Genomic DNA, 27,121 nt, shown 5'->3' on the forward strand with positions numbered 1-27,121 from the left:
TCTTTCTGTTAGATGTGTCTAGAAGTCCTGTTGATGGGTAATATCACCCTCTCACGAGTTGTGTTGCAGAAGGATGACATTTTCATTCTTCAACTTCCACTGGCTATAGTGCCCCCTTTAGTTTGTACCAAAGCAATCGATTATCACTACAACAAAAGAAATAGGAAGGAGGGGTAAAGGGAACATCTCTGATAATCCATTTCTGTTCTGCTCTGTAAGACAAAATTGAATTAGGTTAGAAACATAGACACATAGAAAAAAGCAGCAGAAAAGGGCTATAGCCCATCAAGTCTGCCCATTCCAAGTATCCCCTCCCCTGAATTTACTCCCTTAAAGATCCTACGTGAGTATCCCATTTTCTCTTAAAATTCGTCACGCTGCTGGCCTTTATCACCTGGAGTGGGAGTCTGTTCCAATGATCCACTACTCTTTCGGTGAAGAAGTACTTCCTGGAGTCGCCATGAAACTTCCCTCCCCTGATTTTCAGCGGATGCCCTCTGGTGGTTGAGAGTCCCATGAGCCAGAAGATATCATCTTCTGACTCGATGCGTCCCGTGATGTACTTATATGTTTCAATCATATCTCCCCGTTCTCTTCTTTCCTCAAGTGAGTACAGCCGCAATTTTTTAAATCTTTCTTCATACATGAGATCCTTGAGCCCCAAGACCATCCTGGCGGCCGTTCGATGAACCGACTCGATCCTCAGCATGTCCTTTCGGTAGTGTGGTCTCCAAAACTGAACACAGTACTCCAAGTGAGGCCTCACCATGGCTCTGTACAACGGCATCATAACTTCAGGTCTCCTGCTGACGAAACCTCTGCGGATACACCCCATCATTTGTCTTGCCCTGGAGGAAGCCTTCTCCACTTGATTGGCAACCTTCATGTCCTCACTAATGATCACCCCTAGGTCGCGTTCCGCCGTGGTCCTAACCAAGGTCTCACCATTTAGTACATAAGTTCTACGCGGGTTTCTCTTACCCAGGTGCATTATCTTGCATTTTTTAGCATTGAAGCCTAGCTGCCAAGTAGTTGACCATTGTTCCAGCAACAGTAGGTCGTGTGTCATATTATCAGGTAATAAGCTTTTGCCTACTATGTTGCAAAGTTTGGCGGCGTCGGCGAACAGTGATACTCTTCCTCTAAGTCCTTGCGTCATATCTCTTATGAATAAGTTAAATAGAATCGGGCCCAGGACCGAGCCCTGCGGCACTCCACTGATCATGTCCGATGCTTCGGATGGGGTACCGTTCACCACCACCTTCTGAAGTCTACCGCTCAGCCAATCCCCAACCCATGTAGTTAGAGTGTCTCCTAATCCTATCGATTTCAGCTTGTTCAGTAATCTTCGATGAGGGACGCTATCAAATGCTTTACTGAAGTCCAAATATACCACGTCCAGTGACTCTCCGGCATCCAGTTGTCTAGTAACCCAGTCAAAAAAGCTAATCAGATTAGATTGGCAGGATCTACCCTGGGTGAACCCGTGTTGGTGTGGATCACGCAGTTTTTCTTCGTCTAGGATTGTGTCAAGATTCTGTTTGATCAGTGTTTCCTTGAGTTTACACACTATAGACGTAAGACTCACTGGTCTGTAGTTTGCTGTCTCTGTCCTGCAGCCCTTTTTATGGAGTGGGATTACGTTGGCGGTTTTCCAGTCCAAGGGGACCCTTCCTGTGCTTAGGGAAAGATTGAAAAGAACAGATAATGGTTCTGCCAGGACTTCCCTTAACTCCCTGAGCATTCTGGGGTGTAGGTTATCCGGTCCCATGGCTTTGTTTACTTTGAGTCTTGATAGTTCGTCATAGACGCTACTGGGCGTAAATTCGAAATCTTGAAATGGGTCTTTCTGGTTATCTCCCGTCTGCAGCTGTGGTCCAGCTCCCGGCGCTTCGCGGGTGAACACTGAACAGAAGTATTTGTTTAGTAGTTCTGCCTTCTCAGAATCTGATTCCGCAAAGTTACCGTCCGATTGCTTCAGGCGTACTATCCCATCTTTGTTTCTTTTCCTGTCACTAATATAGCTGAAGAAAGATTTATCCCCTTTCTTAATTTTCCGTGCTAGCTCTTCCTCCATTCGGAGTTTGGCTTCTCTGACTGCTGTTTTGACAGCTTTAGATCTGTCTAGATAGTCCTCTTTCGCCCTCTCTCTGCCTAAATGTTTGTAGGTGATAAATGCGTCTTTTTTCTGTTTAACTAGGTCTGAAATTTCTTTACTGAACCATTGGGGTCTTTTGTTTCTCCTGCGTTTACTTACTGTCTTTATGTATCGGTCTGTTGCTTCGTGACTTCAGAGACGACCACATATCCTCCACATTGTCAGATATTGCTTGTAGCTCCTGATGGACAAAATCTCCCATGCGGTTGAAGTCTGTGCCTCTAAAGTTGAGAACCCTTGTTGCTGTGTTTGTCTTAGGGAAACCTTTCTTGAGGTTGAGCCATACCATATTATGGTCGCTGGAGGCCAGTGTGTCTCCTACTGAGACTTCCGTGACGCTATCTCCGTTGGTGAGAACTAGGTCTAGTAACGCCTGGTCCCTGGTGGGCTCCAATACCAATTGCTTGAGACGTGCACCCTTTATGGAGGTTAATATTCTTTTGCTGCTACCCGTAGTCGCGGAGAGTGTGTTCCAATCTGCATCTGGCATGTTGACGTCTCCTAGCATTACTGTATCCCCGCGCAGTGTGATGTTCTCTATGTCCTCGATTAATTCCATGTCTTTGTCCTCCTGTTGCCTGGTTAATCAACCTATAATGTAAACCCAGGTAGAATGAACAACCCACAGGTCAAGGTGCAACCAGCACTGAAAGACTCACTATTTTTTTTTTTTTTACATTTGGTATTTTATTCTTCATATTACACTGGAAGGAGATAATCTCCAGCTGTAGACGTACGCTCTGTCTGAGACAGTAAACAGGCAAATTCTAACTGACAGGGCGGAGAGTCAGAACTCCTAGACACACCTACCAGAAAGAAAATTATCAAGGTAAGAACCTAATCTTCCATTCTGGTACAATATGTCTATTTAAGATGGTTTAAATATACTTAGAATGATTAAACTGTAAACTTGAACCTCATACATTATTTGCTAGAATTATTTAGGATGTATGTAAATACAGTATGCATACAGTATATAATAGTGTAATAATATAAATGCAACAATAAACACTAAAATTCATATGGCATCCTAGCCAAGCAGCTAGGATGTAAATGATAATCTGTATTTTAAAATCCATTACAGACCAAATCTGACATCAAACCTATCAAATACGGTGTTCCCCAAGGCGCCCTTCTATCCTCCCCTCCTTTTTTAACCTCTACATCATACCTGTCCTAGATATAGCCCAGAAGTACAACATCAAAATTCACTCTTACACCGATGACATCCAGCTACTCCTCCCACTAGGTGAAAACCAATTATCCCAAATTGATAATCTCCAACTCTGCCTCTCTGACATGAAAACCTGGATGTTAAACAACAAACTACAGCTGAGCACCTCCAAAACCGAATTCTTATGGATTAGTAAAAAAATGTACCAAATACACACGCCCAACTCTATCATGGGACTCCACCTCACTAACAGCAACAGATCAGGTACGCAGCCTAAGAGTAGCATTAGATGGCCACCTGTCTCTGTCCACCCACATATCTCAAATAGTCTTCACCTTCTTCTACTAACTCCGCCAACTGAGAAGAATCAAACCTTACATCTCCAAACCTGACCTAGCCCAACTCCTCTACGTCTATGTTCTCTCCAGGATGGATTACTGTAACTCCCTATTTAATGGAATGGCCAAAAAAGATCTCAAACGCCTCCAGCGCGTACAAAACGCAGCAACCCGCCTCCTACATAACCTCAACTATCATGACCCTATCTCCCCAGCCCTCCAAGCAGAGCACTGGCTCCCAATCAACCAACGTTGTGCTTTCAAGGCCCTGGTGATAGCACATAAAAGAATCTACGCCACCACCCCAGTGTACATAGGATCCAAGCTAACCCTGTACTCCCCCACCCGCATCCTCCGCTCTGAAACAGAGAAATGCCTATGTATCCCCCCAGGAATGTCTCTCCTGTCAGAAACCACCTGCGAACACTCCTACAGCCACTTCATCCCCTATCTCTGGAACCAACTCCCCCCCACAAATCAGACTACAGAACTCTCTGATGACCTAACGGAAAGCAGTAAAGACCCTCCTCTTTAACTGAAATTCTAACTGCAAACTACCCCTTGACCCCCTTATATTCCCCCTCCTTTCTGCACTCTCCTGTACTTAAGTTGCTGTATAGTCTTGTACTGTCCAAAATGTTTTCCATTGTGAATGTTGGCTTGTAACCCGTTCTGAGCTACTGGGAGGACGGGATAGAAATCAAAATAAATAAATAAAATATTCTTGAAAACCACTCTGAATTGACTCCCCAGTCATTAGTGTGGTATAGAATCTTCCAATAAAGATAAAGAATATGTCTAGGAGTTCTGACGATAGGTGATGTAGCTAAGCAGACTCTTGAGTTTAGGGCAGAACTGATGAGCTGCCCTTAAAATTGAGGACCCAAACGCTGTATCCTCTTGTACTACCACATCCACTCTGTAAAACATTGTAAATGTATGGAGAGTGGATCACATAGCTGCCCAACAAATCTCCTTGGGAGGATTGCCTGAGACTCAACCCACGAAGAAGCCATACTTGAGTGTGCTCTCAAGGAAATCGGTGGCTGTTTCCTATAGCCAATGAATGCCAACAAGATTGCCTTGTGAGTCCATCTGGAATTGGTCGCCTTAGATCAGAGGTGTCAAATGTCTGTCCTCGAGGGCCGAAATCCAGTCGGGTTTTCATGATTTCAACAATGAATATGCATGAGATCTATTAGTATTCAATGAAAGCAGTGCAATCTTGAAAACCCGACTGGACCAAAGAGCTTTTTCCCACTCAGGCTCTGAAACATGAGAGACCTGCTACCTGGACTTTGAGGGATCCAACTGCCAGCTCTTTATTCAGACTGGCCTGCAGAAATGTCAAAAACACCTGACACCAGGGCTTTTAACAGCTCCACCATGTTCTTTGCACACCAACGTTGAAATGACTTCTAGGTCTTTGCATAGCCCACAATCTTTGGTGGCCTCTTGGCTCTAAGGAGGGTAGCTATAACCACTTCTGAGTAATCTGAGTGCTCAAGAGCCATGCCACAAGACCAAAGCATTCTGGACTCTCCATGGGAACTGGACCCTGCAGCAGGAGATCCAAATGCACTGGCAATTTAAGACCTCTCTTCTTTCAAAGGAGCACAAGGTCTGCATATCATGGATGATGTGGCCAATCTGGCACCACAAGGATTACCAATCCCAGATGGTTTGCTATCCACTGTATGACCCAGCTTATCATGGGCTATGGGGGAAACATACAGCAGCTCTTGTTCTGGCCATGGTTGAACTAGGGCAGTGGTTCTTAAACCTGTCCTGAGATCCTCCAGCCAGTCAGGTTTTCAAGATACCCCTAATGAATATGCATGAGGCAGATGTGCATATAAGAGAGATGACAAGCATGCAAATCTGCCTCATGCATATTCATTAGGGATATCTTGAAAACCTGACTGGCTGGGGGATCCCAGGACAGGTTTAAGAACCACTAAACTAGGGCAGCGAAGTTGGCATTTCTCAGCTTGAATCTGCAGTTGAAGAATCTATCCACTTTCTTGTTTTCTGCTGATGCCATGAAGTCGAGCACCAGCCACCCCCATCGATGCACCATGCGGTTGAATGCTTTGCGGGACAAACACCACTCTCCCAGGTCCAAGGTCTGTTGAATGAGATAGTCAATGAAGCTCAGTACTTTTCTGGTAACTCCCTGTCAACTGACATAAACTACCACTGTAGCACTGTCTGAAAAAACACTGACCATTTTGCCTTCCAGAGATCTTTTTCCAGTGTTTGTAGGGTGAGTTGAATGGCTCGCAGCTCCAGTGAGTTTATAGACCATTTCCTTTGCGAAGGTGTCCATTGGCCCTAAACTGGATGACTGAGGCAATGCTCCCCTCAGCTGTAGAGACTGGCATCTTCATCAGAAACACTCAAGACACAATGTGCAGTGGCTTGCCTTTCTCCATTGACTCCAACTGGAGCCACCAATACAAGCTTCGCTGCACTTCTACCATCCAGGCTAGCGGCTTCAGGAGCCAATCTGTCTGCAGGGGCCATCAGGACAATAGAGCATCCTGGAGAGGATGCACATAAGCCTTTGACCAAGGGACTACTTCTATGGATGCTGTCATAGATTCTGGTAGCTGGAGCTAGTGCCAAGCCATGGGAATTGGCATGTTCGGGAAGTCTAAAATCTTTTTTTGTTAGCTTCCGTTTGTGCGGCTTGGGAAAAAAGACAGAATTCTCTGCCATGTTGAAATGGATTTCCAAATACTCCAGGATCTGGCTCCAGGTGACTCTTTTAGAAGTTGACAATCCAGCCCCGATCCTGCAACAGCTGGACCACCTAGGACAGTGTTTTTCAACCTTTTTACACCTATGGACCGGCAGAAATAAAAGAATTATTCTGTGGACCGGCATCGGTCCATGGACCAGCAGTTGAAGCACACTGGACTAAGTTGTGGGCCAGACCCCGCCCATCTTTATCCAATCTCCACCCCAGACCCCACCCCCATAATAGTACTAATTGTACCTTGCACGTCCCGTGCCTCATCTGGAAGCCTTCCCTCTGACGTTGCAACGTCAGAGAGGCTTCTGGTTCAGGCGCAGGATGCCCTTGGCTTTGTGCACTGAATCAGTTAGGAAGAGGGAGCTGGCTTGAAGATAACGCTGCATCGATCGCACCGTGGACCGGCGGTTGAAGAACACTGTTTTGGGTCTGATGCATGTGCTGGCCCTGTGGACCGGCAGGAAATTTCTGTGGACCTGCACTGGTCCATGGACCGGTGGTTGAAGAACACTGACCTAGGACACTGTTCTCTCTCATCTTGGATAAGGCTCTGATCAGCCAATTCCTGAATTCCCTCCTTTCTGAGGTTAGCCGCCACCTCTACCATCACCTTGGTGAAGGTGCACAGAGCCATCTCCAGACCGAAAGGAAGTGCAGAGAACTGAAAATGTCTTCCTAGCACATGAAATCTCAAAAACCTGTGCTCCGGAATTATGGGAATAGGCCTCCATCAAATCCAGGAAGGCGTGGAATTAACCCTAGTGCGACCATTGCAATGAACGAACGGTCTACATATGGAACTGCAGCACACTTAGTGCTTGACTGACTGATTTCAGATCCAGGATCAGTCTCCAGTCGTCTGAGTCTTTCTTGAGCACTATGAAGTATATTGAGTATCTGCCCAAGCACGATTCTGTGAGAGGAAAGGGTTTTATGGCTGAACCTTTGTACTGTTGCTGGGACTCTGACCGCCTTCTCCAGCTGTCCTGAAAGTAGTCCACTAGGAGGTAGCTGAATTCATAAGAGCATAAGAATAGCTTTACTGGGTCAGACCAATGGTCCATCTAGCCCAGTAGCCCATTCTCATGGTGGCCAATCCAGGTCCCTGGTACCTGGCAAAAACCCAAAGAATAGAGACATTCCATGCTACCGATCCAGGACAAGCAGTGTTTTCCCCATGTCTGTCTCAATAACAAACTATGGACTTTTCTCCAGGAAATTGTCCAACCTTTCTTATAACTAGCTACGTTATCTATCTGCTCTTACCACAACCTCTGGCAATGCGTTCCAGAGCTTAACTATTCTCTGAGTGAAAAAATATTTCCTCCTATTGGTTTTAAAAGTATTTCCCTGTAACTTCATTAAGTGTCCCCTAGTCTTTGTAATTTTTGACGGAGTGAAAAATCGATCCACTTATACCCATTCTACTCCACTCAGGATTTTGTAGACTTCAATCATATCTCCCCTTAGTCATCTCTTTTCCAAGCTTTGGAAAAGAGTTTGTATCCGGCTTGTATTATTACCAGCACCCAGCAGTCCGAGCAGATCCAATAGGACGTTAACCTCCCTCCTATCTGCAGAGGCAAGGCTACTGACCTGACTTCGAGACTTCTTAGAGGCCGCAAGTGCATGTTGACCGGTATGTCTGGAGTTTCTGGACCTCTGCTGAGAACTTTATGTTCTCTGGGTACCAATTCCTCTGGAGTACTGGTGAAAGTGCCTTCAGCCATGAAAAGTATCTCATCTAGACCCTGTGGGATATAAGGTCTCATGTCTGGAAGAATCTTAGGATGATGGTCTGCCACAGTGGCCATAAAGTTGTCCAGTTCTTTACTGAAGAGCATCTTCTCCTTAAATGGAAGACTGCTTAGAGCGGCTTTCAAAGCTGAATCTCCTGCCCACTGCCTGATCCAAAGCATGTGGGCGGAGACAGAATAAGCAGATACCTTGCTCAAGACTCTGATATGTCATATAGGGCATCCACTATATAATCAATCCCTGCCATTACCAGCTGGGGGTAGAGGTCATCATCCGTGACCGGAATCTAATGGACTTTCGTCTGACAGGCATGTGCCACAAAAGGAGCTGCCAATGCTGCTTTAACTCCCAAGGCTAAAGCTTTGATTTGCTGCTTAAGTTTATTTTAAATTGTGAATGTTAAATAAACTTCAATCATACTTGTCTAAAAAGGATTTTAAACAAGTTGTTCAATCTATTGTTTTGGGGGGCTTGATTATCATAACATTATGCTATTGGGCAGTCCATCATCGAGCATGTAAGCTCTGCAGATAGCAAAGAATTCGATATTACATTTATTGTGTAGGATTCATCTCCATGTATTGGTTGACTATGGAATTTCGGGTGAGGCATAAACTGTTATTGCTAGTGTATTTGAGCTTGAATCGGTCGTCATCCAAGTATCTACAAGACTGTGTGACACCATGTGTTCCATCTAGAGCACTGTGCTCAGCAGGCCATTCCCTCTCACAAAAATTTACATTTTGAAAGATTAAGAACGTGTGGAATAAGCTACCAGGATAGCTTCAACAGCATAAAGATGTGTGTGTCAGTTCAAGAAATTGTTGAAGCTCAGTTTTTTTGTCAGATAAAATACAGTATACCTCTAATATCTTAACTGAGTTTTTCAGGTTTTCTCTGACATGTTACAGTGATCTATTCTTGATGTTATATCTGGATGAAAATTTTTTTGTAATAGTTATGTATTGGTGTTTTTCTCTTTGTATTGTCTGGATATTATGTATGTTGATGCTGTGATCCACCTTGGATAAAGGCAGACTATAAATAATAAACTATAACTAAAACTTAAAACAACATTTGACCTGCAGTCCCGTGCATCCTTTCACATTACTCCCCCCTTTACTAAGGAGGGAAGTACGCCTGGTAACTTGTGCTTCCAGGGAAACCACCTTTGGCTGGGCAAATAACTGCTGAAAATCAGGTAAAGATTAGTCATAGTCTTAGCACCCTTAGGGAGCCCTCTGTGATCTCCTAATGTTCCGTAATTAAAGTGAGATCTGCTCCATAATTATAGAAGTGAGATTAGGATGCAAGGAAGAAAAATATCTGAATCTGGGAAGCACTCATAATAGAGCACTGTATAGAAGATGCCTGCGGAAAATCCAGTTTTAATTCTCTCAGTATCACAGAAATAAGCTAGAACAAGGCTGTTGACTTGAACAGATGGCATACATTCAGATCCTCCCCAGGTCCAGTACTACTACTGCCTCTGAACTCATGGTCTCTGCCTGGGTTTCTGCATTTCCCACAATAGAAGACTCACTCTGGGACAGCAAAGGCATAGATTCAGATTCCCAGTCTCCCCAATCCTTATCTGACTGGGCTTCTGGACCCTGCCCAGTGACTTCTACTGGAGGGTGTGCATTTGCACTGGACAAACCTACTTGATCAGCCACCGACACTCCTTCTGCCGGAGCCTGGGAACTCCAACAATTTAAACAGGTTGCCCACATTAGACTTACTAGAGGGCCCCGAGGACCCCTTTAGGACATCCCACGGTCTTCTCTTGAGTTCCATGGTGTCCACCTCTCAGCTATCAATGAAAATAACTTGAGTGTATAGAGTTCCTTCAGTCTTCATGGCATGCTTTCCCCCCTCAGGCAGTTAATACTGCTCTCTCCTACTACCTAGGGTCTTAAGAATGGAGGTGCAAAAAATGTGACTAAGAGCTAGATGCACTAAAGTCAATGATCATCTGAGGATCATTGCTAAACCAGTTTTTACTTGTTTAGTGATGATCGCATTTGCTGACCCGATGCAGAAAATGGCTCACCGCCTGGTTTTCTGCATGATTGCTCATTCTCTAATCCGACCATGGATTGAAACAGAGTTTAGCATCTTAGTGGTTTTCTGTTTTCTCATTTGTTTTTTTGAGTGAAGCAAGAACTAAATGCTAACTATTGCAGTAGAGCCTGAGTAGGAAAAGCTAGGGTACCATATAGGAACATCTGTACATGCTCAGAAAATTTTCTAAATATTTCTGAATTATGAAAGAACAGACTTGGTTTAATGTCATCTGATGACATCATCTTTGATGTGGCTGAACAATTCTGTTTGTCCATTGAGAACATCTGTACAGTTTATCAACATGTTTACAATGATCTGTTATTTTTCATCAAGTTTGCCTTCATGGGTCTTCAAATTAAGGAGAAGGAAAGATACAAAGAAGTTGGTTTACTGAGGAGGAAGTGACGTCACCGATGCGAACGGGAGCTTGATCTCAGAGCTCCGTTCGGGCCCGGCGCTAAATTGTTAAATTTGCTGCGAAAAAGCATTAAAATATACCTTCAGGCAGTGGGGTGAAGAGCGCAAGGAGTAGGGACCCCATGGCAACGCGCAAAAAACTTCCGACGGAGAAAAACGGCCAGCGCACGCTGGAACAAGCGCTGAGCCGGACAGCACGTGGCAGCGCGGGCCTAGAGACCGGCGGAGGTGAGGCGGCGCATTCGAGTGGGGCTCTAGTGGAGGTGGCTGCACCGGTTGCCGCGTTGGCCCCTGAGTGCTCCCCTGCGGATCCCCTTACCAAGCTAGATATTCAGCGCTGGATCTCTGAGGTGAAAGCCGAAATTTCGGCGATGATGGTGCAGGCCCGGGAGGTAGTGCAGGAGCTGCGCACGGACCTCGTGGAGGTGGGCAACCGCGTAGAAGTGGTGGATATGCGCATGGATAGCTGCGAAGACTCAGTGACCGGGATGCAGCGCTTCTTGGAGAGTGCCGCCGCGGAACATCAGCTTCTGCTAGACAAGGTGGAGGATCTGGAGAACCGTACCAGGCGAAATAACCTGTGGGTGCGGGGCTTACCCGAATTGCCGGAATATAAAGATGTCAGTGCTACCACTACTACTTTGCTTCGCTGGCTGTTGCAGAATGACACGTTGGATCCAGGTCTGGAGCGTGCTCACAGAGCTATGGGGCCCCGCACATCGGATCAGCCTAAGGACATTGTGCTGTGTCTAAGGAGCTTTGTGCTTAAAGAACAGATCTTCCGCAGAGCTCGAGAAATGGGCACGGTGACCTGGGAGGGTCATCGGCTGGAATTCTATCAAGATCTGGCAGCGAGTACACTACAGAAGCGCAGGGCATTCCGAGAAGTGACGAAGGCTCTGCAGCGTGGCAATCTGCGCTACCGTTGGACTTATCCCTTTGGAGTGGTCATTACTATCAATGGAGTGCACACCAGAGTTACTACAGTTCGTGAAGCCCGAACCCTGCTGCAACAAGCTGGCATCGAGATTCCAGAGGAACCTGCTTCGGCTGTGGGGGTAGGGACCAGTAGCGTGCGGCTTCCAACGGCCTTGAGATGGCAGCGTGTGGATCAGGGGTCACGAGGGGGGAGGGGGAGCCGAGGCAGTGGCCCCTCGCCTCAGAATACTGCTCCCGCCTGAGGTACTCTCCATTGTGGGAGGACCGCTAATTTTGCCTGGCTGTTCCTTCCCCCTTGCGCTGCCAGGGGGCTGTTCCTCCAGTGGGGGGGCAATCTGCCCTGGGTGACTGTGCTCCTCTGTTCAAGTTATGGGGCGGTGCTCTTGGAGGGACATTGCTGTACTGGACATGTTGTGGAGGGGTGGGAGAGTGGGGTGCTGAGGGACTGTTGGGAGGGATAGGGAGCGGGAGGGGGGAGTGGATTATGGAGGGTGGATGGGCGGTTGTGTTTGTTTGGGGTGGAGGTTGTTTGTTATTTGACAATTTTGTCTGGTTGTGGGGTGGTGTGACAGGGGCTTCGGGGATTGTTACATTCCTTATATGTTGGTGGGAGATCTGTGGACTCTCACGTGGGGGAGTGGGGGGTGGAGGGGAGGGGATGTGGGGGGGAGGAGGTTGCTGGGGAGACAGGGGCTGGGTAGGATTTCTCTTTTCTGTTCTCTTCTTTCTGGTACTCTACGTACTATGGGGGAGCTTCTTCCTGTGGGGGAGGGGGGGTGGGGGGAGGGATGGGGGGAGAAGGGGACATATATGTTGGGGTTGGGTTTGCATTTTCTCTATACTTATTTGAACTATGGAGGTGTTTAAATTAGTTTCTTATAACATTAGGGGTCTTAATTCCCCTAACAAGAGAAGAGCCTTCTATAGGGAATTGCTCCGTTTGAGGGCTGATGTTTGCTTTGTCCAGGAAACTCATTTACTGCAGTCCCATGAATCCTTGGTTGGGGATCACAGGTTCCCGCAGGCCTTTTGGGCTTCCCGGGTGGGCACTTCTAAGAGGTGCGGGGTGGGTATTCTTATCCGTAAAGGGATCCGCTGCGAGGTGCATAGGGTGGTGAGGGATCCTCAGGGCAGATACATCATGTTGGAGGCTATGATTGAGGGGATCTTGTACTCCCTGGTAAATGTTTATGCCCCTAATGAGGGACAGGGGATCTTCTTCCGTGAGTTGGTCCCTCGGATCCTTAAGTTTAAGGGGGGGCCCTGGTGCTCGGTGGGGATTTTAATCTTACAGTGACCCCTCACTTGGATAATTCGGGGAGGGCGGATCATTATGGGAGAAGGGATCGGAAATTGTTGCGTGAGGCATTGGCTGGTTTGAATGTGGTGGATTGCTGGAGGTGGCTCCATCCTTCGGTGAAGGACTTTACCTACTTTTCGGGTATACACTCCTCTTATTCCAGAATTGATTATGTTTTTGTGGAGAGGGGACTTCTCCGGAGGGTGGAGTCTGCAGGGATTGAGTCCCTTATGTGGTCGGATCATGCCCCGGTGTGGTTGCGCTTCCAGGGGGCGGGAGGGGGGGTAGGACGGAAATTTTGGCGTTTTAATGATAGTCTTCTAGATGACCCAGAGGTGGGAACGCAGATTGAAGGGTGGATACAAGAATACCTAGATGTGAATGTGGAGTGTGGAGCCTCGTTGGAGGCGGTTTGGGAGGGGTTAAAGGCTACCCTTAGGGGCAGGCTGATAGCCCTGTCATCGGCTCGGCAACGAAAAAGGCGGGAGGAGGCTGCTGGCCTGTTGATTGTTATTGGTAGGCTGGAAAGTTTCCATAAGCGTTCCCCTTGGAATGTGGTGTTGCGGGAGCGCTTGTTTCAGGCCCGTAGGGATCTCCAGGCTTTGGACTTGGATAGATTACACCATAATTTACAGCTCCTCCAGCAGAGATACTTTGAGTTTTCCAATAAAGCTAGTCGCCTGGTTGCACATCGTCTTAAGGTGAGACAGACGCGAAATCAGATCCTGTCACTCCGGGCGGCCTCTGGGGAAGTGTTACAGACTGAGGAAGCTATACGCGCACGGTTTGTGGAATATTATTCACAACTCTATACCCCGGAAGCTTCAGGGCCCTTACAGGACCAGGTTGCTTATTTGAATTCAGCAGGGTTGCCCCAGATTGCACAGGGTGATGCGGCACGGTTGGACCGTCCTCTCACATTGATTGAGGCTCGTAGTGCGTTGCGTTCTATGAAACTTGGTAAGTCCCCTGGATTGGACGGTTTTACCGTTCGGTACTACAAACGTTTCCAAGATCTGCTGCTGCCCCCCTTGTTGCGTTTTCTTAACTCATTGCAAGGGAATAGTGCCCTCCCCTTCTTTATGCGCTTGGCGGGGGTGACAGTGTTGGCCAAAGAGGGGAAGGATCCCCTCCAATGTGCTTCCTATAGGCCGATATCTCTATTGGGGGTGGATACTAAGATCTTCACGCGCATTCTGGCGGACCGATTGATGAGTTGGATCCCTCGGCTGATCCATCCGGATCAGTCAGGATTTGTGGTTGGCAGACAGGTGGGTGATAACACGCGTAGGGTCTATAATCTGTATGACAAGGCCAGGGGGGGGGGGGAGAGAAACGGTGTTTTTGTCTATCGATGCTGAGAAGGCGTTCGATAGAGTTTCTTGGCCTTTCTTATTTCGGGTCTTGGAGTCGGTGGGTCTGGGCCCGAGAATGCGGGACTGGATTCGGGTCCTATATAGTGGACCTCTGAGTTGCATCAAGGTGAATGGTAGTTATTCGGAGACTTTTTCTCTAGCACGGGGTACACGTCAGGGGTGTCCCCTCTCTCCGCTTCTTTTTGCTTTGACCGTGGAACCTCTGGCGCAGCGTGTGCGAATGAATCCGGATATTAAGGGGGTCATGGTACCGGGTGGGGATTTTAAGTTGGCTTTGTTTGCGGATGATATTTTGTTTACGGTGGAGGACCCGGCAGCTTCCTTGCCGGCTATATTGCGGGAGTTGGAGATTTATGGGGAGGTATCAGGATTTCGGGTCAATGTTGGTAAATCGGAGCTCCTCAATGTTAACTTGCCGGCTGACCGGGTTTCCTATCTTCGAGATCGGTATCCGTTTCGGTGGGTTTCCCATTCATTGCGTTATCTAGGGGTTTATTTTGGACCGCCGGGAGTGGAGTTATTTGACCTCAACTTCCCACCGCTCTTTCGTCGCATTCGCCAAGATTTACTTAATTGGAAAGATCTGTATTTCTCTTGGCTGGGCCGGGTGGCCATCGTGAAGATGATGATTCTGCCTCGCTTGTTGTTCTTATTCCAGGTATTGCCTCTTTGGGTGGATAGGAAAATCTTGGAGGGGGTGCAGAGGCATATCTTTAATTTTATCTGGGCTGGTAGACGGCCGAGGGTGAGTAGGAAGGTCATGTGCATGGGGAGAGGGGACGGAGGGTTGGGGGTCCCGGATGTGGTGAAATATTATCAGGCTGCTCAGCTGCGCGCCCTCTTGGAATGGCAGATGCAGACACCGAAACTGTGGGTGGAAATTGAGCAACGGTTAAGTGAGGGGGTACTTTTGTTACATCGGCCGTGGGTGCCTGGTAGGGCGAGCCTGGTAGGGGGGGTATCCTCGGTGGTGACTTCCTTGAGGGTATGGAATCAGACCAAAGCTTGTTTACTGGGGAGTAAGCGACACTCCTGGTATACTCCGTTGAGATATAACCCTGGCTTTCCACCGGGAGGGGATGGGGGAGTGTTTGCAGCTTGGGAGTCACGGGGCTTAGTTTGTGTGGGGCAGCTGTGGGACCCGGTTTTGGGAGGGGTTAGACCCTTTATGGAACTTAGGGGCAAGTATGGGCTTGGGATACGGGATTTGTTCCCCTACCTGCAGGTTCTCCATTATATTAGGTCCTCGGGTCTTCTGGAGGACTTGAGGGGTGGTAAGACGCCCTTCGAGCTATTACTGGGCCCAGTGCTTCGGAGGGGAGCGCTCTCCGTGGTATATAGGTGTCTTAATGGTCGGGGGGCTCCCCTTCCGTACATGAAGGCCTGGGAGGATGACTGTGGTTCTGTTATTTCCTGGGACACTTGGGGCGACATATGGTCGGAGATCTCCTCGGCGGGTATAGCCGCTTTGCTGATTGAAAACGGATATAAGGTACTTTTCCGTTGGTATTATACCCCTCAGACTGTGGCTCGCTGGCAGGGGGGTGCGAGTGTGCTTTGCTGGAGGGGCTGTGGGGAGGTAGGTACCTACTTTCATATGTGGTGGCAGTGTGGGCGGGTGTGTGGATTCTGGACTGAGGTCTTTGCTCGGGTGTCCCAGATCCTGGATGTCCAGATTCCGGCCGATTGGCGACACGCCTTGTTGTTTTGGCATCAATTAGACCTGGCTCGGGGGGACTCTCTGTTCTGTAAACTAGCATTCACTGCTGCTCGATTGGCCATTGCCTCTCGGTGGAATCAGGTGCCTTCTCCCACGTGGGCCCTGGTGGAGCAACGTCTGCTCACTTGGCAGAATCTATATCACTTAACGGCTCTGAGGCATGGTAAACTACATGGCTATGCTCATGTGTGGCGTCAATTTCGGGCTTCTGTGGGGGTTTGTGGTAGGGGTGGTCGAGGGCCTTGAGCTGACCTTGAAAGTGGACTGGGTGGGCGAAGCTTGGGGGGATCCCATTTCCATATTCCTTTCCACTATTTGGTCTATGGTTGGTATAGATTATTCACAACCTTACTGAAAGTAGTGGGTATTGTGTTTTGTCCCTGGGGGGTGGGAGGGGGGGTATTGGTTGTATCTGGGTGGGTATTATAGTTTGTTATTTCGTTTGCAGGGTTGCACATGTCTATATTGCTGATTGTAGCTCTGTGGGCTAATTTGGAGTGTGATATTTTGCTCTTTGTATTTGTGTTCTTGCATTTCATGTGCACTTGCTATGTACTGTTTGGAATGTTTTTTCAATAAAAGCTTTTCAATTTAAAAAAAAAAAAAAAAAGAAGTTGGTTTACTTCATTTTCGCCAGGTTGAAGCCATGGTTCTTGGGAGATATGGAGTACACTGAGGACCAATGCTCCAGTATCATCCAAGGTTCTATCCATTAACAAATACAGCACCCTTCTCCCAGCCCTGGGAAAAGAAAGAATATAAAGGTAGGTTATAAACAAACAGCAGAGGCATTAATAAACAACAAAGATGGAGTGAAATTTGAACAGCAGTGCATGTTAGGAAGAGATGAAAACTTCAGAGTCAATCAACTTTCCCACAGCACAGCAACCAGAAGTAATACTAGTCTTGCACTCAGAGCTACCTCTAGCTTCAAAAAAGTGTCCAGACATATGAAACCCACCTGCAAGGTCCCTCGAAAAAAGGCTGGTCCCATAGGTTCATCAGGGGTATCATTCCATTGGGCTACCTGTAGACTTCACAAGGAAAGGGAAATGTCTTACAGTTACATATTCAAGGAAAAGACAAGAGTTCTAACCATAGGTGTAGTTTAGGGTGGACACTATGGGCAGTGCACCCTTCAAATGTTGTGCGTATTAACGGTGAATTGCCTCCCCTCCTCCTAATACCAATATAATTTATTTACCCTTTTCCCCTCCAAAGCAAGGTTAAAAACTACACCAGAATATGCTACCTGCTTGTCCAAGGACATATCCAGTTTCAGTTTAATTGTACTGAATGCTGCAGGCTGGATGGAGAAATTAGGATCTTACCTGCTAATTTTCTTTCTTTTAGTCCCTCCAGACCAGTACAGAACGAATGGGTTTACGTTCCTCTGCCAGCAGGTGGAGACTGAGACAGATTGACTTTTGGCACTAGTATAAGTGTGCTGTGAAATCCCATCTACAATCAGTCTGACGAATATCCAAGCAGTACTAAGAACTGAGAACAAGAAACATACCAACTCCACTCTTACATGGAGAAGCCAAATTAAATGTCCAGATCAGACCAGAAAACACTATTGGATACTGACTAGAGCAAGAACCTTCAAAACGTCCCCACAGTTCGCCAGCTAAAAGAGCCGAACCAAATGCCGCTGCTCTTATTATACTCCCCACAACCAAGATCAAATGATACAGCAGAAAAAAACGTACTCTTCGCATAAAACACCGAATAAAATGGCCAATCTGGAGGGACTAAAAGAAAGAAAGTTAGCAGGTAAGAACCTAATTTCTCCTTCTTTATTGTCCTCCCAGACCGGCACAGAACTGATGGGATGTACCAAAGCAGTACCCATCATGGGTGGAACCCCCAAAGAGCCAACACAGGAACACGAACTAGTTTCTCTCCTACCTTCTCATTCCTTGTACTTTTTATTATTATTTTGTGAACCGCATCAAACTATTTGGTTATGTGGTCTAGAAATTGGTTTATTGTATTGTATTGTCTCGACACGCCTGAACATCCACACGATAGTGACAAACAAAGGAATGGAGAGAAGACCAAACTGCCGCTTTACAGATATCCACCAGAGGCAAAAGCAAACTTTCAGACCAAGAGGCCGCCTGAATCCATGTGGAATGAGCTTTGAGAAAATCCGGAACAGGTTTCTTTTGAAGAAGGTATGCCGAAGCAATAGCATCCTTGATCCAGCGCGCAATCATAGCCTTGGAAGCACTGCCCCCTTTACGAGGATCCACCAGGACAAAAAGACAATCCATCTGATGAAACTTCTGGGACCGCTAAACATAAGAGTGAAAGACCTTACAGACATCCAATCTGCGCAACTGTCTCTGCTCCAAAGTGGCCTCCCAACTACCTAATAACAGAAGGACAATGGATTGGTTGACATGAAAAGGCGAAACCACCTTTGGAAGAAAGGAGGGAACTGCCGCAGCACGACCTGCTCCCTGGAGAACTTCAAGAAGGGAGGCCTACACGAAAAGGCTTGCAGTTTAGAAATGCTTCTCGTGGAAGTAATAGCTACCAGGAACACCACCTTAAGAGTAAGGTCCTTCAACCTGCAGGAGCCAAGAGGCTCATAAGGAGGAAAAAGAAGCACGGAATAAACCAGATTGAGATCCCAGGCAGGAATCAAATTACAAACTGATGGTCGAAGCATTTTCTCTGCACTCAAGAATCAAACCACATTCAGATAAGAGGTCAAAATACCAACAATGCAACATACCACATAAGAAAGACAAAGCTGCTATCTGTACCCTGAGAGAGGACCATGCAAGGTCCCACTTCAATCCATTCTGCAAAAACTCCAAGATGTGAGGCAAAGACAAACGAAGGCGAACCACATCACACATGGAACACCACTCCTCAAAAATACAGCAAATGCACACATTAGCTTGAGAGGTGGAAAGTCCTCCAAGAACCCAAGAGGGTGGCGATCACCTTATCTGAATGTTCTTTCTTACTTAGGCGTTCCTTTTCAAGAGCCAAGTCGTAAGACAAAAGGGACCTGGAATGAGCATGAGAATGGGACCCTGAATAAGAAAGTCAGGCGAGAGGGGCAGTGGAAGAGGATCTGCCACGAAAAAGCCAAATCAGATCTGCATACCGCAGGCACCTGGGCCAGTCTGGAGCCACCAGGAACACACAGCCTGTGTGCCGGGCAATGCGAAAAAGCACTCTTCCCACCAGAGGCCATGGAGGAAAAATATACAGCAAGCCAACTGTTTACCAAAGCTGCACCAGAGCATCCAGCCCCTCGGCTTGGTAATCCCTGCACCGACTGAAGAACCTCGGTGCTTTTGCATTGATACTTGTGTCCATGAGGTCCATGAACGGCCGGCCCCACGAATGAACAATCAACTCAAAGGACTCCAGCTCAAGACACCACTCGCCAGGATCTAGCACACGACAACTGAGGAAGTCCGCCAAACGTTTTCCACTCCCGCTATGTGGGAGGCTGAGAATTCCAGAAGATGAGCCTCTGCCAATTCCATGAGAAGAGTTGCCTCCTGCATTACCAGATGACTCTTGGCTCCCCCTGACGATTGACATAAGCTATCGCTGTGGCATTGTCCGAGAGAACCTGAACTGACTTGCCCTCTAGCAACGGCTGGAAAGCCAGCAATGCCAACTGAATGGCTCTGGTCTCCAGAATACTGATCGACAGGAAGTCTCCACAAGTGATCAGCTGGCCTGAGCTGAGCAACTGAGACACTGAGCTCCCCAACCAAGGAGACTGGCGTCCGTTAGAAGAAGTGTCCACTGGGTCACTGGATCAGCATCCAGACTCACTCACTGAACCAGATTGGAAGACTGTAGCCACCAGCGCAGTCTGCGATGAACCAATCAATGAAAAGGGATGAGAGACTCCAGATCGTGAATCTGTGGCGACCACCGCCGAAGAAACACAAACTGAAGAGGGCACCTAAGCCCACCTGACTACTTCCAAGGAGGCTGCCATTGACCCTAAGACCTGCAGAAAATCCTGCACCTGAGGGCAACGACAATCTATGAGGGAGCGAATCTGCAACTGCAGTATCAACACCTGGGCCTCGGGAAGGAAGACTCTCCCCAAGCCAGTGTCAAAGAGAACTCTGAGACACTCTAAGCGCTGAGATGGAGACAACTGGCTTTTGGACAGGTTGACCAACCAGCTCAGTGACTGCAGAAACTCTACTACTCGAGTCGTGACCCAGAAGCTCTCCTAAAACAATCCCTCAAATCAACCAGTCATCCAGATAGGGATGAACCAAAAAGTCCTCCTTGTGTAAGGCTGCTGCCACCACGACTACCATAATCTTGGTGAAGATCCGCAGAGCCGTAACCAAACCAAAAGGAAGGGCATAAAACTGATAATGTTTTCCCAAATCACAAAGCAAAGGAATTGCTGATGGGAGGCCCGAATTGGAACATGCAGGTAGGCCTCCGTCAGGTCAAGAGAAATCAGAAATTCCCCAGGCTGGTTTTTCATGATTTGCCCAATGAATATGCATTGAAAGCAGTACATGCACATAGATCTTATGCATATTCTTTGGGGAAATCCTGAAAACCCAACTGGATTTGGCCCTCAAGGAGGGACTTTGGGGACCTCTGCTCTAGAGCAAAGCCATCCCAAATTACTTCTAGGACCCACTGATCTGTTGTGATCTCGGCCCACCCCCGGTAAAATTCCCGCAAGAAGGTTCCCACTGGAACCAGGGAAGGACCCGCTGCAAGTCATTGGGCTGGATGAGCGGAAGAGGAGCCACTGGCGGAGTTTCAACCACAACCAGCAGGCTTCCCAAAATCACTGCATGTGCTGAAAGAAGCGACCTCTGGAAGGAAAAGGGGCTCATCCCTGGCCACGGCGAAGCCTATGAAATTCACATAAATGCCCACAAGGTGCTTGGTAAGATCGGTCCTCCAGAAGCTGAGACACCTTAGAGCAGGGCTGTCCAACCTGCGGCCCCATGAAGTATTTTGTGTGACCCCGGTCAAGGACGATGCAATGATTTCTTCTGCTGCCCCCGGGTGTTTACCATCTTGCCGGCTCCCTCCTCTGTCTTGCTGCAGCGTTTGCGCGTTTGTACGGCCCCAGAAACATTTTTTTCGGCCAATGCAGCCCAGGGAAGCCAAAAGGTTGGCCACCCCTGCCTTAGAGTCACTCAAGGTCTGAACCAGCTTATCCAACTTCTCCCCAAAGAGGAAGGAACCTTGAAATGGTAATTTACTGAGCTTAGACTTAGAGGCCACATCCACGAACCAACCCCCAAAGCCACAGAGTACGGAGAGTCGCTACTCCAAGGGTCATGGACTTGGCCGATGCCCTCAACAGATCATACATAGTATCAGAAATATAAGAAGCGCTGAGCTCAATCTTAGCCACCTCCTGATCCATTAAAGACCAATCAACTGACTCCCGAGCCACCAGACCACCACCACAGCCATGGCAGCCACATCAAAAGTCTGCTTATGGAGAGCCTCCATCTTACGGAGAGTCTCTCAGGGCCAAACTGATCTCAACTATCACAGTGTGTCGATGTGCGATAGCCGAGACCATTGCATCAACCACAAGAGACTTAAAGGTATTCCTGTCCCCATCAGGAAAGCCATATAGTCTAGCCCTGGACCGTGGCAAGCGACACAGCGCGTCCAGCCTCTGCCACTGTTCATGCACCACATCATGAATATCCTGATGCATGGGAAAAGAGCAAGATGCTAGCCGGATCCCCTGAAGCAGATGGTCCACCACTCGAGGAGGGTCCTTAGCTTCCTCCTCAAAGTGCAAAACTGAAGATGTAGAAGTAGAAGGGATGCTGGGAAGCAGTGATCACAATATGATCTGCTTTGACATTGATGCAGGGGTGAAACATCAATCCAGAACGACGGCCATGGCACTGAACTTCCGAAAAGGGAATTACGAAAGGTGGGGAAGAAGATCAAAAAGACTGTAAAATCGCTTGAACAGGCATGGTCCCTTTTTAAGGACACAGTCACTGAGGCGCAAAATCTATATATACCGCATATCAACAAGGGATCCAAGAGGAAAAAGAACAAAGAACCGGTGTGGCTCACTGTAGCGGTGAAGGAAGCGATCAGAGACACGAAGACTTCGTTCAAGGAATGGAAAAGGTCAAAAACGGATGAAAATTGGAAGAAGCACAAACAGCATCAACGCAGGTGCCATAATGCGGTAAAAGGGGCCAAAAGAGACTACGAGGAAAAAAATAGCCAAGAAGGCGAAAAACTTCAAGCCGTTCTTTAGATATATTAAGGGGAAACGACCTGCAAAGGAAGCAGTGGGACCGTTGGATGATCATGGATTAAAGGGAGTGCCAAAGGAGGACAAAGCCATCGCTGATAAAATGAACACACTTTTTGCGTCGGTATTTACCAAAGAGGATATACAAAACATACTGGAACCCGACAGGCAAAGACTGGGGGCAAAGACGAGAAACTGACAAGGTTGACGGTCAGTCTAGAGGAAGTACGCAGGCAGATTGATAGGCTTAAAAGTGACAAATCCCTGGGACCAGATGGCATCCATCCAAGGGTAATCAAGGAACTGAAAGGGACTATAGCTGAACTGCTTCAACTAATAGCCAATCTGTCAATCAAATTGGGAAAGATTCCGGAAGACTGGAAGGTGGCGAATGTTACGCCGATCTTCAAAAAAGGTTCGAGGGGAGATCTGGGAAAATACAGACCGGTGAGTCTGACCTCTATACCGGGAAAGATGGTAGAGGCGCTGATAAAATACCGCTTCATTGATCACCTTGACGAACACAATCTGATGAGGACCAGTCTTCAGCAAGGGACAATCTTGCTTGATGAACTTGCTGCACTTCTTTGAGGCAGTAAACAGGCAGATAGACAAGGGTGACCCTGTCGACATTGTATATCTCGATTTTCAGAAGGCGTTCGACAAGGTTCCACATGAATGACTACTTCGGAAAATTGAGAGCCATGGAATAGAGGGTGAAATACTCATGTGGATTAAAAACTGGCTAGCGGATAGGAAACAGAGGGTGGGGTGTAAGTGGACAATACTCAGACTGGAAGAGCGTCACCAGTGGGGTGCCGCATGGCTCGGTGCTTGGATCCGTGCTCTTCAACATATTCATAAATGATCTGGAAATAGGTACGACGAGTGAGGCGATTAAATTTGCAGACGATACAAAGTTATTCAGAAAATAAAACAAAGCTACCATCATAACTCATAGAAGCTATGTACTTTTTAACAAAATAGTTTGAAAACTTATTTTTTTAAAACCTCATTAAGAAGAAAACAATGCCTTATTAAAAAAACAACAACACACAGAATATTGGAGAAATTAGATCTCACAAACTAATTTTCTTTCCTTGATTCCTTCCAGACCAGTCTAGACATGGACTTGAGCCTCAGTTTGGTTACGCAGAATAAAAATGTTCATAGTATAACATCACCTCAATTAGGGGCTCATTTTCAAACAAGAAAAATGTCCAAAAGATGTCATAAAGTGGCACTTGTACATTTGGATCACCAAAATGTCCAAATCGCCATTTTCAAAACCTACTTTCTAGATGGTTATCTGTGCCATTTCATAGCAGTGCATCTAAATTTCATGGGGACATGCTAAAGGCATGTTTTGGGCGGGCTTAGGACTTGAACGTTTTGCAGCAATAAATGTTTTGCAAAATGTTCAAGGCACCATGGACGTTTGGAGCTAGACCTGTTTTAAAAATGAATAAGAGCCAAAAAGGTGCTCAAGCTGACCAGATGACTAATGGAGGAATACAGGCATGGCCCTCCTCCACATTCCCCCAGTGGTCACAGCCCCCCTCACATCCCCCAAAGATGTGAAAGAAATAGTACATATTGCTCTCTTTATGACAGATGCTGCTTACCACTGGTGAGTGTGCAAGTGTGCGTGCAGGGGCGGGAAAGTTTATGGTCAGTCCCAGTAGAGCAGCAAGCAGGTGGCAGGAGTAGCCTAGTGGTCAGTGCAGTGGGACCCAGAGAAGGGGACCCAGGCCCATATCCTATCCTAACTTGTATACTTGTGTGCCCACCAAAACCCTCCTGTACTGACATATAGGTGCCACATGCAGGCATTAAGGCTATTAGAGTGTTAAACAGTTGGGTCCAGTACATTTTGGAGGGCTCACCATAGAATGCAAAGGGGTTAGGGTGAGATGTGTACCTGGGATCTTGTATATGAAGTTTATTGCAGTGCCCCCTAGGGTGCCCACTGCTCAGTTAGGATATCTGTGTGGCCAGTCTACTAAAAATTCTGACCCCTTCTACCTCCCAATGGCTTATTTTGTGTGTTTTGTATTTGGATGTTTTAGAACCGCTCTAAACTGTTGTGGTACTGCGGTATATAAAAATAAAGTTATTATTATTAGTAGTAGTATTTTTTGAAAATGGTCAAAAAAGATAGACACACTAAAGGTAAACACGTCTAGAAATGGTTGTTTTTATTATTTACTAGCTGATGCCCCGGCGTTGCACGGGTATTTAATTATAGCAATAACACTGTAAATGGATTCAAATAAAGATACTTTATAGTGGTGAATGAAATTATTTTTTTACAGCTTTATAAAAAGTACAATATTCAAATTATAATGTGAAATATTTGACAAAATGAATACAATACAACTAACACAAAACTTGATTATAAACAACATTTTTAGTTTCACCTCCAGGAGCAAGAACATATAAATTCTTGGGTGAAGAGACCCCCAGAACATATCACCCCAGTTAGTGAGGGATCTGCATACCAAGTTTCGTTCAAATCAGTCAAGCCGTTTTAGATTTACTGTGAGAATGGCAGCTGTTTACATTTTTTCCATTGACATGAATGGGTGAAATCTGATGTTCTGTTTGTAGCTCCGCCCACGTGTGCAGGTGGCCGCGAGACCCCCAGGACATATCACCCCAGGTAGTTGGAATTACTGTGAGAATGGCAGCTTTTTACATTTTTTCCATTGACATGAATGGGTGAAATCTGATTTTCTGTTTGTAGCTCCGCCCACGTGTGCAGGTGGGCCGCGAGACCCCCAGAACATATCACCCCAGGTAGTGAGGGATCTGCATATCAAGTTTCGTTCAAATCGGTCCCACAGCTTTTTACATTTTTTCCATTGACTTGAATGGGTGAAATCAGATTTTCTGTTTGTAGCTCCGCCCACGTGTGCAGGTGGGCCGCGAGACCCCCAGAACATATCACCCCAGGTAGTGAGGGATCTGCATACCAAGTTTCATTCAAATCGGTCAAGCCGTTTTTTAAATTCCTGTGAGAATGGCAGCATTTTACTTTTATTGCATTGACATGAATGGGTGAAATCTAATGTTCTGTTTGTAGCTCCGCCCACATGTGCAGGTGGGCCGCGAGACCCCCAGAACATATCACCCCAGGTAGTGAGGGATCTGCATACCAAGTTTCGTTCAAATCGGTCCCACAGCTTTTTACATTTTTTCCATTGACGTGAATGGGTGAAATCTGATTTTCTGTTTGTAGCTCCGCCCACGTGTGCAGGTGGGCCGCGAGACCCCCAGAACATATCACCCCAGGTAGTGAGGGATCTGCATACCAATTTGCGTTCAAATCGGTCCCACAGCTTTTTACATTTTTTCCATTGACTTGAATGGGTGAAATCAGATTTTCTGTTTGTAGCTCCGCCCACGTGTGCAGGTGGGCCGCAAGACCCACAGAACATATCACCCCAGGTAGTGAGGGATCAGCATAGCAAGTTTCGTTCAAATCGGGCAAGCCGTTTTTGCGTTGGCAGCTTTTTACATTTTTTCCATTGACATGAATGGGTGAAATCTGATTTTCTGTTTGTAGCTCCGCCCACATGTGCAGGTGGGCCGCGAGACCCCCAGAACATATCACCCCAGGTAGTGAGGGATCTGCATACCAAGTTTCGTTCAAATCGGTCAAGCCGTTTTTGCGTGATCGCGGCACATACACACATACACACATACATACCTCCGATTTTATATATATAGATTTATCAGTTTTCAACAAATTCACAAGCATCCACTTGTTTAGGAAATACAGAGAATAAAGTAAAAAGAATTCAAATTTTAACAAAAAGGAGATATTCTTAAAAGAAGGAAAGCAATTATCTCTTCCTCAGTCCACAAAATTATATCAGGAGGAAGCAAAGAAAGATAAGGAGATCATTAATAAGTATAGTTACAGGTAATATGCTTAACGGGTTATAACACCATCAAAAACCTTTTAAACTAGCTTTATACATTCTGGACTAGCTTCTTGGTATCTAGCAAGTCTCTAAGCTGGTCGGGAATAAAAACAACATATTTTGTCCCAGCATACTTGACAAAGACATTTACAGGGGTAACTTAACAAAAAAGTAGCCACCAATGCTTTAACTTCATGCCTCATACTCAGGAATACTTTTCTTTGTTCCTGAGTGGCTTTTGTCACATGTGGGAAAACCCAGATATTTTGACCCAAAAATAGAGCTTGTGGAAGTCTGAAAAATTTATGTATCACTACATTAAGATCCTGTTCAAATACAAATGAGACAAGAAGAGTGGAACAAGTTTCAATTTCTGTGGTAGATTATTTCAGAAATTCAGACAGATTACTCAAATCAAAAGGTTGTAGCTTATCACTTCTAGGCAAATCCTCTGACTTCTTTTTTCAGGAAGATAGTAAATTTTATTTATAGGACGTATTGCTTCTAGTGGGAATTTTAATATTTCCACCAGAATTTTTTTAAACATATCAGCTGGCAAAATGCCAGCTGTTTTAGGAAAATTAAGTAGCCTGAGGTTTAATCTTCTATTAAAGTTTTCAATTTGTTCAATCTTCCTTAAAACAAAAAGTTTATCTTTAACAAGATTCCCTGCGAGGTTTTGAAGAGAGGATATTTCTATATCTGTCTGTTCAAATTTGCTGGTAGTTTGAGTTTTAAAGGACACAAATGAAGTTATCAATTTTACTTGTCACCACAGAAAATTCAGTGGTAGATTTAGTCACAGCAACTTCCAGCCTTTGAAGCATATCCCAGATGCCTTCCAGAGTCACCACTGGGGGGGGGAGCGAATTCCTTCTGCTCCATCGCTGATCAAGGCTTTAGTGTCCTTTTCCCACGCAGCTCC

This window comes from Geotrypetes seraphini, chromosome 13, assembly GCF_902459505.1.
Source record: "Geotrypetes seraphini chromosome 13, aGeoSer1.1, whole genome shotgun sequence".
Lineage (NCBI taxonomy): Eukaryota > Metazoa > Chordata > Amphibia > Gymnophiona > Dermophiidae > Geotrypetes > Geotrypetes seraphini.